We start from the raw sequence: 5,126 nt of genomic DNA, 5'->3' as shown, positions 1-5,126 counted from the left end.
CATATATAATTCAATTCATAAATAAATATATATATATATATTATCTGTTTTTTTTATTCACAATTAATATATACATTGTTTGTATATGTGGTTATATATATATATATAGTCTTTTTTTGTGATTCACAATTAATATATACATTATTCCTGTATGTAGTTTATATGTTAATGTTTTTATTGATTCTCTTTATTATTATTTTTTTGTGTGTCTCTTTGTTGCTCTTTATTTTGGTTATATTCATTGATTTCTCTGTATTGATGCTCTTTTTATTTGAAATATCGTGACAATTTAGATTTTAGAGTGTATGTTGTGATCCATGTGATATTTGTTAATTTGGTGTATCTTTAAGGATAAATGATTATTATAATTAAAAATAATATCAATTTAAATTATATACAAATAAACCATGCCAAACATAACTTAAAAGGGTTACTTTTAAAAGAATATAGTTTATGATATTTAATTTTTTACTATTTATTAAAAAAAAGCATAATTATTTAGCGATATTTATTTTTTAAATTCACTATGTATGTAATTTTTTTGACAAAATTTTACTCACGATGGTAATTTTTCTAATGGTGTAAATGCAGAAAATTATATTTTTACTCTTTGATAATCGATATATTATTAATAATGAATAATAATTAACCCCTCATATTTTTAATCAAAGCATTTTGACGATAGTTTCTATTTATAGATATTAATGAATGATTATTTCTTTAAAAATAAAATGCATCATGATTTTAGGTTATTTCATAATTAACAATAATATTTTATTATTTCTTTAAAAATAAATTGCATTATGATTTTAGGTTATTTCACAATAATAATTAATGTTTATAATATTAAATTACTCTAAATTTTTTATTTTTTATCGTTAGTAGTTAATCCCAAAATAAAAAGATTATGTTGAATTATTGAATAGTCCAAGTATAATTGAAGTTAATTTAGTCTATTTGTTTATTAATATAATTGATTGAAAGCACAAATGATAAATAAGACAAGCAAATAATTAGAAAAATATAATATTAGTAATTACTTAAAATAGATAACAAAATAAGTTATAGGGTATTACTTTATTTAAATTATTAACAATTAAAAGAATAAAAGATCAGTAATTATTTTTAAAATAGACATTAAATTTAGTTTTATGGTACTAATTTATTTGAGTTGTTAATAAAATTTTATAATTTTCAGATATATATCTACTCAATTTATGTAATTTATTTTATTCTACTTTAACAAAAAATTGAGACGTGTATTTTTAATTATTTATTTAGAAAGTATAGCGAAATGAGTTATATCAATTAAAATTAATTATCGATAATTAATATCAATTAATTGATTATATTAATTTGTAAGATTAATAACGTATAATAAATGTTGTGAAATTAATTATCATAAATTAATAATTAATAAATAAAAAATTACAAAGGGACTTTTTTATTATTTTTTAATGGCTACACGTTTTTATAATTTCACTTTCTCTTTATCTCTTCCTTTTACATTTATTTCTTTTAATTTATTGAACTAAATCAATTACACTAATTATTTATATTAACTAATTAAATACTTTTTAATGGGTTATTATAATTGTGCCTTTAGACCATAGATTAAAAATATTATAAAAAATATTTTATAAAATTATTAAAAAATAAATATTTTTAAAATATGTTCTTAAAAAATAAATTAACTAAATTATTTTTTAATTTAATGTGTTTGATTCATTCAATTGTATTAATTATAACTAATCAATTATGTAATTTGATTTGATTAGGATAAATATTTCATTATTTAATATTTTATTTGATTCATTAAATTACATTAATCATAACTTCAAATATTTAATTTAATTAGAGTAAATATCAAATTATTTTAATTTTTTTTAATTCATTAAACCAAATTAATTATAACTAATTTATTATTTAATTTGATTGAGATAAATATTAAATTATTTAATAAATAATATATAAAGCAATGAAATAAATGAACTCAATTAATTCAATTTATTATCTTATTATTTTATATAATATATAGATTTATTATAATTCATCACAGGTTCTTTTTTAATTTAAGTGATTTTTTGGGTTATATTTTACCATTGATACTTTTATTTTGTTTAGTGTTTTTTAGTCTGTGTTTAATATAATAATCTATAAATATCTATTCTATTATATAAAAATTAAATTTCTGCACTTAATGATGAAACTGTCGTGACATGTTTCTGATGGTGTTTTTGATTTATTTCTTTTAACTCATTAAATTTAATTTATTATAATAAATTAATTATATCAACTAATTGATTTGGTTAATTATTTAAATATCATATAATTTATTATAATTTCTATCAATCAATTAATTGTAATTCAAGTTGAATGATTATTTTGTTATGAAATTATTATTTCCTAATCTATTCATGGGCAATACATATATTAATTATAATCGCAAATTAAGCTATTTTACATTAAATGACTTATATAATGGTCATCTCATTTATTAACATAAATGCTGAATTAAATAAGTCATTATTACTTTTGATTTAGAATTGAATGAGAATAAAACCAGAGATACTATTTTATTTGCCTTTAGGGTTTAATGGGCGTCACACTCAGATATAAATAGTGACTTTCGAATTTTGGTCTCCAACACATTAAAGCCACATCCGTAACTCTTTTTCCATAAAAGGAATTGCGAGTCAACTCTATCAGGGATACAGAAGGTTTTCAAAGAACAAGGGAATTGTCTGAATTTGTACGAATTCTAAATGTTCGAACTTATGATGTTGTTTCAGTTGGTTGTTGTTACGAGAGTAACTATAATCTATACGTGTCTAAAGAGTAGAATAGATTGTATTAACTGAATTTTAATGTTTATTATTTATATATTTAAAAATTATTTATTTGGTTTCATAATAAATGATATTTTTAAATTTGAATAATTTATTAATTAGTTTGTACTTCTTTATTAAAAAAAGAATATTAATATAATGAATAAAAATATAATTAAAAATATTGTTTAAAGAATGATAAGGACAAATAAACCCCTAACAAATTTAAATTTAGAGACAATTAGGCCCCTGTCCATTTTTTAACCAAATACGTCAGCAATTTCCGTCGAGTTTTCGCCAAAAAACTGACAGAAGGACCGGGTTGGCAGATGGAGTACAGGGTCAGGGACCGTAATGAAAGGTGTTTTTGGTTAAGGGTCGTCTTGTCATTTTGGGAAATAGACAGAGACCGGGTTAGTACTTTACTCTTTTATCAATATGCATAATACAAGTCATTATAGTTACAACTTAGATTTTCGTATCAATAGAGGTTATTTCTTCATTAGTTTGGGACTGAGTGACATTTTGGGATAGTTTAACCTCAATAGGCCCTTTTTTTGTTGTTTAAATCATTGCCTTGTTCTTCAACTAAAGCACTTTTGTATTGTCATTAGCATTATCTCTATTAGCATTTTTTTCTTGTTGAGTAGCTGCTGCTGCTTCCTCTGCCCTCAGCCTCTTTGCTAGTGCACAGCTTCTTATGGTGTGACCAACACTCATTTAAGTTTCACATGTAAATTTACCATATGTCCTCTTGAACTTGGTTGCTTTCTTCTCTTGGCTTCTTCTAAAGGTGCCTTCACTTGGATGTTTTTTTCTTTTGTAAATTTTAGGCCTTCCATGTGGTTTTATTACAAAAAAAACGATAACACTACAAGAATAATTAGTTTTAGCGACAAATTTTTAACGACAATAATACAATGGCCACTATTTTTTTATCTAAGTATGTTTTTGCGGCTATTATGTATTTGCCATTAATATTATATATTATAATGGCAATTATTATTATTGCCACTAAAAATATAAAAAAAACTATTTTTAATAAAAATTTTAATGGTCATAATATTATGGCTGGTATTATTATCATTAAATATAGAAAAAACTACCTTTAATAAAAAAATTTTAGTGGCCATTATACTATAGCTAATATTATTTTTATTAAAATATTTTTTTTATAACAAGAACAAACAAAACCCACGGACATCTACCTCACCCCCTTTCTCTTACTCTGTGAGAAGCCTAACCCTAAACCCAGGCACCGTCACCATCCCTCATCGCCGAACTTTTCTCCTCCGGAACAGGATGCTGTCGCCGCCGACAGGGACTGACCGTGGTGCCGTCGCACTCTTCTCATCGCGGAACTCTTCTTAGCTCTCATCGTTCCTCTTTTCGTCGCCGTTGCATGAAGAAAGCATTGACCCCGTGGCGTCGCCGTCGCAAAGGTTTCTTGGTCGGTCGTCGTGTCTTCGAGATCTCTCTCTCTCTCCCTCCCCGAGGTCAACATGCTTCTTCGAGCTCTCTGTCACTCTCTGTCCGAGCTCACTTCCCTTCGTCCATTGCCGTCACTTCCGATTCCTCCGTCTCCCTCACTTGCCTTCCTCCTTCGCCGTCGGTAAGCACTGCTGCTTCAATTTAATTTTACTTGTTTTCTACTTTTGTTAATAATACGAGTTGCTAGGTTTTCTGATTTCTGTTTGAGTTTGTTAATTTTTGCTTATTCTGAGATACTGAATTTCTGAAATAATGGTTGAATTGAATTATTCCTCGTCGTCGAATGTTCCTTTCTTTTTTCTCTTCTAAATTTAGGTGGCAGTAAATTTTCCTCTATATGTTATCATCATACAGGTTAAGGAGATTCTTGTTCTTCTTGTTGTTCTTTAGAAGTTGTTCTCAAAATGCTTGGTTATGTGAATGCAAATGGGGTCAAGGTTCAAGAAGTTAGGTGGTGTCAGAGAATGTGAGAGAATCACTGTCTAAATGGCAGAGAAGAGTGAAGGACAAACAGAGTTCCCGTCAAGCACTGGTTTCTGAAACATCTCCATCATCAGATTCTGATATCAACATTGTAATGCACAAATAGAAGGCATACTGTAATCAATTATTTAAAACTACTAGGATCATGTAGTGCTATAGATTAATAAGTAATAACTGCTGCTTTTTCTTTTAAACATGTAGATCAATGCTGCAGAGTTTGTTTATCCATTTTAGTTTTTTGCTGGGGCAAAGACATTGATACAGAAAATTATGGATCCTAATCCTAAAACAGTGAGTACGTTGGTGTATTTATTTTCAACTTAG

Source organism: Arachis ipaensis, chromosome B01 (genome assembly GCF_000816755.2).
Source record: "Arachis ipaensis cultivar K30076 chromosome B01, Araip1.1, whole genome shotgun sequence".
Taxonomy (NCBI): Eukaryota; Viridiplantae; Streptophyta; class Magnoliopsida; order Fabales; family Fabaceae; genus Arachis; species Arachis ipaensis.
The sequence above is the reverse complement of the archived record's forward strand: the minus strand, read 5'-3'. Positions refer to the sequence as shown.